The 10,940-nt window shown below is 38.9% G+C and overlaps 1 long non-coding RNA gene across 1 annotated transcript; it reads left to right on the top strand.

The window, feature by feature from the left end:
- The first annotated feature begins 5,386 nt into the window (after positions 1 to 5,386).
- On the top strand, positions 5,387 to 6,267 carry LOC106326677. The gene is made up of 3 exons (XR_001267297.1): positions 5,387 to 5,564; positions 5,648 to 5,698; positions 5,915 to 6,267. It is a non-coding gene; the product is annotated as an uncharacterized LOC106326677 (long non-coding RNA).
- Positions 6,268 to 10,940: the final 4,673 nt, after the last annotated feature.

Here is a 10,940-nt window from a genome sequence, read left to right as displayed (position 1 = left end):
CCAAGTTTCTTCGATATAATGGTGCATTTGGTAGTTCATCTAGGAAGGGAAGGTCGGTTATGTGGACCTGTCCATTTACATTGGATGTACCCATTTGAGAGGAACACTTATACCTTCTAAGTTGTTATCTTATGCAGTCAAAAATCATGCTTCTAACCTTCGATGAATTTGATCTTATTCAGGTACATGAAAGTGCTGAAAGACTTCGTAAGAAACCCTGCAAGACCAGAGGGTTGTATTGCTGAAGCGTATCTCGCAGAGGAATGCGTTAGGTTCTGCAGTGAGTTATTGAAAAAGACAACAAGTTATGAGGAGAAACATGTAAGGAATACTTAGTTCGAGAGCAGCTCTATTCTGGAGGGACGTCCAATATCCGCAGGCACTGATTGTGTTCTTTCTGAGAAGGATATGAACATTGTACATCTTGCTGTGATTCACAATATGGCAATCGTGGAACCTTATGTGGAGTAAGTCTTGTATTTTTTTAAAATAAATTACAGTTGAGTGTTTGTATCTTGAGATGCTAATAATTTGTCATGTTTTAATTTGCAGCATGCACCTACAACATCTACAGGACAGTAATGAAAGATGTAGACGTGATGCAACAGCATTATGGAGAACCCATACTCAGAAATTTGCATCCTGGTTAAAAGAGCAGGCAAGTTCCTAATCCGAGCAAGAATTTTATTGTTATGGTGTTTTGTTATAGATATGTATTGACAGTTAACATTTTCTGTTATAGATACCAATTACTTCACAGAATAACGAAGAAACACTGAAGTGGTTGGCCTACTGTCCTCGTGCAAGCGCAAGGGCTTACAGTGGCTATATCATTAATGGTCTGCGGTTTCACACCATTTCAGTTGACAGGCAAACTCAGAACAGTAGTGTTTTATATGAGGCAACATCAATGTGTCGATCTAGTGCAAAAGACACTTCTCAGATGGTTGATATAGTAACTTACTATGGAAGAGTGGTGGAGATTCTACTGATCCACTACAATACATTCTACATTCCTGTATTCCGGTGCCAATGGGCAAACATAGGAAATGGAGTGAAGGTAGAGGATGGCTTCACACTAGTCAACCTGAACCAAAGCCAAATGGCTTTTGCTAGAGATCCATACATCCTCGCCTCACAAGCCAAGCAAATATTTTATTCTAGAGTAGATGAGTCATCCTGTTGGTATGTAGCTATGAGAGGTCCTACAAGAAGATACAGTGAAGACGATTGTGAAGATGGACATGCAGATGTTGGTCCATTGCCAACAGTTGTAGCTATGGATGCTGATGACTTGGTTGATGATTCTAGAAATTCCAGGGCGGACTGTGAAGGAATTTATAATTGAAAGGAAACATTTTTTTGGTTGATATTGCAGATGTTGTGATGAATGTTTGATGGGAGGAACATGTTTCTTGTTTGTAATGAAATTATCTGCGTTTGCGTTGCTTGAGTGTTGTCTGTTTTGATCTTATTCTCTGTTTCTTAGTCTTGTTTGTTTAATTTCCAGCATTTTGTTCTGTGTTTCATTGTGTTTTTAGACATTGACACTTACTCACTCTTTTATGTTTCAGGTGAACCTTGATGGGGAATCGTAAGAACAAGCGTGTGAAGAAGTCAAGGACACCGAAGAAGAAGCAGACAGAAGTTGAGGAATTGGTAGAAATGGAGGTTGAAATGGAGTAAGAAGAGCAATTCCTCGAAGAAGTACCAAACAAAGATGTTCCAGAGGAAGAAGAGCAACTCCTCGAAGAAGTACCAAACAAAGAAGTTTCAGAGGAAGAGGAGCAAAATGAAATGGAGGAAGAAAAGCAGAATGAAATGGAGGAAGGAGAGCAGAATCAAATGGAGGACGAAGAGCATGATGAAATGGAGGAAGAAGAACTTGACCAAATGGAGGAAGAAGAACTTGAGGAAGCTGATGAACAGCAGACTCAGACTGACACAATTACTCAGCGTAAAAGACGTCGAGGAGTAACGAAGATGAAGCAGATTGCCAAGGATCCAAATGAACGGCTACATGTTGATTTCATCGATTTGGGAGAACCTTGTGGTCCAGGGTGAGTAATGTTATCCTCCTACTTGGGTCCCTTAGTACATGAACATGTTCCTGTGGTCATTGATAACTGGAGGAAGGTTACTGAAGATATCAAAACTGTGCTATGGAAGTCTATTACGGTAACCTGAATCAACTTATACATTTATCATGTATTTTGGTTATATGCTAATGTGTCTCCCATACGTGAATACAGATGAGGTTTGACGTGGACGAAGAGTTCAAAAAGGATGCTTTGTTTAAGCAGATGGGATGTTTGTGGAGAGCATCCAAATCACGTCTGGTAACCACAATCAGGAATGCTCCTACAATGAAAGCAAGTATGGAGCTGCGACCCAAGAATGTAACTCCAACTGAATGGCGTAAATTCGTTAGAGAGAAGACAAGTTCTGCCTTCAAGGTTGTCAGTGACACTTACAGGGAAAGAAGACAGAAGCAGAGATCCCTCACACTTGCGATCGTAAAGGAATGGTGAGATTGAGAGAAGATCTGGTTAATGCTAGCGAAGACCCATCAAAAGTGTCAAGGCTAAGAGTGTGAGTCAAATCACGAACTAAGAAGGATGGAACGCCTGTCAATGTGAATGCGGCTGAAAAGATAGTAAGTCAAAATCAATCTGTCCACATAGATTTTATGAAGTTGGATTGTCTGCGGCTTGTTGATATAATAATTTGTCATGTGTTTCCAGAGAAAGGCGTCAGAGATAGAATTTGAGGGTCGTTAAGATTCAACCTCAACGAATCCAAAGCATGATCTGATAACTGAGATATTGGGACCTGATCAACCTGGCAGGTTGAGAGCAATGGGCAGAGGCATTAGTATCACCAAATTAAACTGTTTACAAATTAAGAACAACTTCATGGCTGCCATGGAAAAAACACATGTGTCTCTGGAGAAATAGGTTTATGATTTGCAGCAGCAAATTGCCAGGATGAATAATCAGGGACAAGAAACTGATATCAGTGAAAACTCAAATAACAAGGTATGGACTGACTTCCTCTGTCGTAATCTATCTCTATAATTGTAGATATGAATTGATTTGAAACTTTTGTATTTCACGTAGAGTGTAAATACCAAGTTACTTCTGAAGTGTTAATATTGTGGACTGGTCTGCTGTCGATGTCAATGTTGCTGAGGGACGGGTTGTTTCATCGGGACCTGAGGGGTTAGTTAATGGGATTCCGTTAGGGCCTAATGCTGTGAAGGTTTTAGTTGAAACTGCAACAAAACCAGAAACCTTTTTATGGAGACCTGCACCTAATATGTTTACCATGGGGGATGCAGTAGGAGAAATGATTGCATGGCATTCCGATCATTGTATTGTTCCAACGGCAGGTTTACTAGAGGACAATGCTCCTAAGGTTAATTTTCCTCTTCCTCTATAGCTGAATCTGAGTCTCAGTCTGAGTCTTTTTATTCAAAATTGTTTGTTTTTGTTTTGCAGAGCCCTTTCAGCAGTTCAAATAACAAATGCAAACTCATGGACTACGTACATAATAGGGAAGTCGTTGCTGTAGGCTGATGGCAGACGAAAGAACCACAAGCGTTGGTCAATGGACTTCCTCTTGGTCCAAATGCAATAAAAGTGTATGTGGATGAGGTAGTAAACCCTGATGCATACATATGGATGCCTATTGTGGGGAAGACAACTATGGAGGATTATCAGAACTGTTTTGTAGCATGGCCAGCAAATAGAGTTGTGTTTGACTCAGAAAGTTCTATAGCAGGAAGTTCAAAAGCAGTAAGTTCAACTTCTAAGAATCAAAAGTCTCCACTGAGTGCAAAAGCTACTGCAAAACCTAGAAAGAGTGTCAGAGATCAGTCTAAGAATGATGCGGATTCTCCATTGACTCCACCAGCTCCCACAAAGATACCTGCAGCGACAATGAAAGTCCAATCACCTGTAATTCCAGCATCTCCTCTTCGCAGATCAGAGGTACTTTCTTTCCTTGAACTACTTGATTGGTTCTGGTTGTGATTCCTCAATATTGGTTCTTCTTTGTGGTTTGTGGTTTCTGGTTGCAATACTTGATTAGTTCTGGTTGTGATTCCTGAATATTGGTTATGTTGACTGGTTTGTGGTTGCAGCGTAACAAATTCAAGCCTAATAAAAAAAAATCAAGCTGTTGGACCTGTCCGGAGATAAGGTGGTCGTCGCTGAAGGACGATGGTCATCGAGTAATCCTGAGCATCTTGTCCACTTTCAACCTTTGGGGCCTGGTGCATGTCGAGTCTTTGTGGATGTTGTGAAGGTTAAAGATGCTGCTGTGTGGAGGACATCATCAGAGATCGAGTATATGGAAGATGCACTTGGAAGCTGTCTTGCTTGGCCAGAGGATAAAGTTCTACCGGTGAGATATGATCTCGTTTATCTGTTACATAAGTGTTGAAATATGTCAAACTAATCTTATTTGTCTTTCTGTGCAGGTTTAAAAACATAGCCAAAGGAACCAAGCAATAAGACTGTGTGTGTTTTTAATGACTCTGTTTTAATGACTCTGTTTTTTAAGACATGATCGGCTTTCTGGTTCTTTGTTTCAGAACGTGACTATGTGTTATTTGCCCCTCTTGGATGTTTCTATGCTTTTTCAATCTTAACTAATGTGTTTATGATTTCAAATGTAAGGATAGCCCAAAATTAAAATGTTTAATCACAACAAATGCCCAAAATTAAAATGACCAAATACAATTTCATATACCAAAGCAATTTAGGGTTTAGGGTAACGATAGGGTTGATTGTGTAGGCTTTAGTTTTAGGGTTTAGGGTAATGACAGTGTTGAGTGATTCATTCAAAAAAAAAAGTTATGGTGTTTATTGAAAGTTACCAAGAGATAAATAATGACAAAATTAAGAATCAATTAAGCTTTCCACCACACCTTTGTCTTTGAGGGTTAACGTTTTAGTGTGAAGTTTTAGGGGCTAGTGTATAAATTGTTATACTTTGAGTGTTTAGGATTTATATGTTCACATAATGATGTATTCTTTGCATTTTTTAGTTTGTATTGATTATATGATCATTTAAAAATGTAGATATAACAAATACAAGTTTACACCATCCTAAATCATCTCAAAATCGATCAACATCCATGCTGTTCTTACTTAGAACCATATTTTCGACATATCTAGTGGAGAAAACTAGAAATTTTTTTTGACTAATTATATCCATTCGATGGAGATGATTCAACAGTGGAGATTAGTTTTTAGGTTATCCTCGTCCTTGTCTCTCATTGGTCAACGAGGCTTTTCGGAGGGAAAGCCAAAATTTTCTTATTTTGGGAGCCAAAGTAAATTTTATTGTCTTTATCGCCTTCTCTCCTACCCTCAAACCACGACAAATCTCTCTTAAGCCACCACGATTCTATCTCTTAATCCACCACGAATCTCTCATTCCATCTCAAACCACCACAAATCTGTGTAAGCCACCACGATTCCATCTCATACCATCACAAATCTCTCCGACCTTCTCCACCGCCACCATTTAGGTTACAGAGTTCTCTGTCCTTACAGGTTAGCGACCTCTAAACCCTTGATTTTACTAATGTAAGCTCATTATTATATTTATCTGATTATGAAGGTAACAAATCTTACAGATCCAAAAAGATTTGAAGCCTTACAGATCTCAATGATATCTCAATTTCCAGGTCAGTGAAACTTCAATATCTTGTTCGATTTGTTCCCTTGTGTTCAGATAGTCAAAGATTTATATCAAACTCCAATATCTTGTTCGATTTGTTACCTTGTGTTGAGATATTTGTTAATTTTTCAGTTTAATCTTCACTAATTTATTCTTCAATTAGTTCCGTTTTCTGTCTTATTATTATTGTAAAGATCTAACTTTGTTTAACTTTTCTGTCTAGCAACTCTAATGGAAGCAAGGAAGGTCATCGTCTGTGCACTCCCGGCAGCCGGAGTGAAACCACAACTCAAACCAGAACAGACACAACAAGAAGCATTCAACACAGCTCCACCACAACGAGGACAGTCCTCACGAGGAAATGATGTAGATGAGATAACCAGAGCGAGTTCAGAAGCTACCGGTTGATACGCATTGAGGAACCTGAAGAAGACATCGACCCAGACTACCTGCGCTATCTCCGAGCAATAGGTGCCTACGACTCTGCTCCACCACAACAAGGACGGTCCTCAGGAGGCAATGGTCGTCGCTAAAACATCGACCCAATCTTCCTGCAACTCACAATCCATGGGTTCTCGTCACTAATATAATTACCATTGCTTCAGTATGTTGTATTTGCTTAACTATGTTTTGTTAATTTGCTTCAGTACAATGTTTTTCTTTCTTAAATGTTTGTAATGCGTATCTCTCTAATCTAAATTTGAATTTTAATTATATATATTTTTTAAATTTACAATTTATGCAATTCAATATTCCAAATCAAACAATTTTAGCAGGAAATCAACCACCAAATATTTCATTATTCAATTTTCTATATAAAAAAGAATTAAAGCTATCATAATTTACGTCCTAGCACAGGAAAAAAGCTACCTCTTACTATTCAATGACATACAGGATATGCTATTATAGGTGCATGCATTTAGAAAAACTAAAGTTATAAAAACATATTCCATGTCTTAAACAAAACGTCATTATAAAATTTCTGATGACGAAAACAAAACGCCATATAATAATATTTACATGCTAGAAAAAACTATCCTATAGCTGATGATTAACGCTATAATATATCTACTTATAATAGCACATGAAAATACCCTATGATAGGGGGGGGGGGGGTCTATTATAGCTGCGGCTGTCAGAGCGTTTACAAAAACGCTATGAAAACGATATGATAGCGTTTTCTCGGCGCTGCTAATGCCGATATTTCTTGTAGTGTTAGACTGTTTGAACAAAACTTCTTCTTATATGTGAATCCTTTGTTCATATTTGAACACTTTTTGCCTAGGAATTGATTCTCTACAAGGCTTTTTTCCATAGATCATTGTTTGTGGGAGTAGATCTCACGATATCTGGGACATCTACACAAGTGTCTGATCCATCCATAGATCTTACACTGAAGATTCATCATCATCTCGACCTTCCTCCACAACCCATACATCTATCTTTAAAAAAAAAGTATGTGTGTTAGTAACCACTAGAAGATCAACCCAAAATCGACCCTCAAGATCATCAAAAGGGATTCAAACCAACAAGGATTTCATTAAGTGGTATCAAAGCAGATTGAGGGCTTCTGGTTTGGGTTTCTTTTTTTAATTTCTCAGATCTCTTTCAATTTTGATTTCTGTTTTCTAGGTTTTGATTTTGATTTCCTCTATTGTCTTGGTTTATTTTCGAAATTCTCCATTGTTGGGTTCAAAATCACATCCATATGTTCATACCTAGGGTTTTTGATGGAGGAAATTGTCCTGAAACATATCTCTCTTGGATTGTAGACGTGGAGACATGTATCTGGAACAATCGCATGCCTAAAAGTGAAAGGTTATCTTTGTCTGCTAGTAGACTACGAGGTGCGGCTAGAAGATGGTGGGAGAGAGAAGAGGAAAGACGTTGGTTTCCTAAAAAACCATCAATCACAACCTGGGAGGAGCTTTAAAACATCATGGATAAGAGGTATATACCAAAAGACTTCCATGAAGCTGTCAAGGAACAATATGGCATGAGATCAAACCGTGAGAACGTACCACCATCAACATCACAACAAGAGTCTCCCTTGCCTGCGGCTATACCAGGAGAAGACTGGTTGGTAACGTTAGAAAAAAACTGAATCATGCCATCATGGTTAAGAAGAAAATCGAAGACAGGAGGGCAAGGCGTCCCTCTACTGATTTGGATTCAATTAGCACGAAAACCAGAGAGTTATCTGGAGGAGAAAACAGATGCATCATCACCATCAAACTAGAAATTTTATAAAAAGGAATCTCAAAAGGGTTCTGAGCCATTGGTGGAACATCAACCAGATAAGAGCGTCCATACTGATCCTATTGTGGGAGAGACGGCAAAGATAATTATGAATCTGATCATGTGGTGGAGACAGAACCAGAAGAGATTGAGCCATCAGACCTTAAAGAGAGTAAATAAGCTGCAAAGGAAGAGTTGTTCCAGAACCTCACCAAAAATTGATTGAGATGATACACTGTCCAAGAGGTATTCTCATTACCCACGACCTGATCCATTCATCCTCTGTTATGAGCTGCTGAAGGAAGTAGAATATAGGAAAACGGAATTTTGTAGATCTTAGGGCAAATCAAATCTGGGAGGAGTAAAGTTCTATGAACTGAAAATCAGTTTGACTGATCCAGTGATGGAGTGGAGGGTTTTGAGTTCTGTTCTAAACTTGCAAGTGCAATCAAAGAGAACAGAAGCTGTTGATTTTGTATTTGGAGATTCAGCTTTCTGGAATCCAACAGCGAAAGCTAAGGCTCAGTTGTTTGCAGAATTGAAGTCATATATCGGAAGAGAATTTGAGGATCAGTTTCAGAAGTTTGGTTGCAACAAAATTGAACAGGATGAACTGCAGTATTTGGAGGTATGGTCATTTCATCCGAGAGAGTACAATATTGGAAATGGTGCTCAAAGAAACCATCATGTGATTGACAAAGTAAGAGATGGGCGTGGACTGACCAAGCTAAAATGGCTCACAAAACTACAATGGCTGCATAAAGGTGGTAATGTGAACTTGATATCTATTCAACCCACATTTCTTTTTGATCCAAGAGACTTGGATTTGAGGACAAATCCTTTTAAAGGAGGAGGGGATGATGCAAGCATGGTCGAGCCAAAAGATAATTTGGAAGAGGAAGAAGTTAGCGAATGGATGTAACCCCGTGGATGCAGCCCTGTGGATGGAACCAGTGGATGCAACCCCGTAGATGCAACCCGTAGATACAACTATGTGGATGCCGAACGGCTAGATGCAGAAACTCGTAGATACAACTCTATGAATGGAACTGAGTGGATGCAACAATCAAGTGACTGTGAAGCTGACTTGGAGCTAAATGGACTCGGTGATACTCAGACTCGGACCCAAACTGATGATGAGCCAAACATGAATTTCTCAGCGAAAACTAATCAAGGCATAGATCCATTGTGCTTGTCTAAACGCCCAATCACTAGATCAAAAACCAAAAGACTGAGAAAATCGATTGCTGCTTTGGTTTACTCGGTACCAGACCTAAACCGAGTCGGAAATCAAGTCAAGGAGCCAAACCAACTCTTCACATATTCAGTCGTTGGTCTTACTTAGTTTTTCTACATAATTTCTTATTTTCTGCAACTTAGACTTTTTGTTTTCTTCTTCTGTTTTCTCTACTTAAACTCTGCTATGTTTCTGAAAAACACATTCACTTTTATCAAACAAAGCTTCTTCTTATCTGTGAATCATTTGTTCATCTTTGAACACTGTTTGCCTAGGATTTGATTCTCTTTAAGGCTTTTTGCCATAGATCATTATTTGTGGGAGTAAATCTCATGATCTCTGGCGCATCTACACAAGTGTCTGATCCATCCATAGATCTTACTCTGAAGATTCATCATCATCTCGACCTTCCTCCACAATCCATCCATCTATCTATAAAAAAAAAGTCTGTGTGTGTTAGTAACCACCAGAAGATCAACCCAAAATCGACCCTCAAGATCATCAAAAAGGATACAAACCAACAAGGGTTTCATTATAATGAGAACAATGTTTAAGTTGAATCCAAATAAAAGCCCTGGACCTGATGGTCTCACTTCTCCGTTCTATAGCTGCTCTTGGCATATTTTGGGGAAAGAAGTTACATCGGCAATCAGTAAATTCTTTACCACATGGAATTTGCCTACTGCCACTAACTCAACGATCTTGACCCTAATCCCTAAATTCCCTGGTGCTTCTTCCATAAAGGACTACAGACATATCTCGGGTTACAATACTACATACAAGGTTATTATAAAACTTCTAGTTTCGAAATTAAAACTTCTGCTTCCACATGTCATATTGCCTAACCAATCAGCTTTCATTAAGGGAAGACTACTTCTAGAAAATTTCCTCCTAGCTTCTGAGATAGTAAGTGGAGATCGCAAGAACAAGGGACCAAAAAGACTGACTTTGAAAGTGGATATAGCCAAGGCTTTTGACTCTGCCAAATAGGACTTCATCATAGCTTCTCGCAGTTCTTTGGGTTTGCCTTCGTTGTATATTCAATGGATCATAGTATGTTTCTCAACAACGGCCTACTTTGTTGGAATTAATAGTTCGCTTCATGGCTTCTTCCGTGGTACCTGAGGTTTGTGTCAAGGGGATCCTCTAAGCACCTACCTGTTTGGCATATCAATGAATGTTTTATCACATAGACTTAATAAAGCGGCTGAGGATGGAATCATTGGGTATCGACCTCATTGTAAAGAGTCAAAACTTTTCCACCTATGCTTTGCAGATGACCTCTTGATCTTCTCAGATGGTTCCTCTTCCTCAATGCAAGGCATCATTTCAATTCTTTCAGACTTCCAGGAAATATAAGGGTTGGCAATCAGTCCTCAGAAATCATGTCTTTTCACTGCAGGCCTATCAAACTCTAAGATTGATGACATGTTTGCTTCATCTGAAATCCCTCAAAGCTGCATTCCTATGCGGTACTTTGGCGTCCCATTAAACACAAAAAATCTTTCACTCATTAACTGTGAACCTCTAATGCAAAAAATAAGTCGAAACTGAGCTCCTGGACAACAAAATACATGTCTTTTGCAGGAAGACTTCAACTCTTAAGCTCAGTGATCTCGAAAATTATCAATTTATGGTGTGCTGCCTTCATCCTACCAGTGGAACGTATTAACCAAATCAACACGATGTGTGCAGCTTGTCTTTGGAAAGGCAATCTTGATGGAAAATATACATCTCGTGTGGCCTGGTATTCTGTTACATTGCTTTAGGCAGA

The sequence above is a fragment of the Brassica oleracea genome, chromosome C2 (assembly GCF_000695525.1).
Source record: "Brassica oleracea var. oleracea cultivar TO1000 chromosome C2, BOL, whole genome shotgun sequence".
Classification (NCBI taxonomy): Eukaryota; Viridiplantae; Streptophyta; class Magnoliopsida; order Brassicales; family Brassicaceae; genus Brassica; species Brassica oleracea.
The sequence above is the reverse complement of the archived record's forward strand: the minus strand, read 5'-3'. Positions and strand labels throughout refer to the sequence as shown.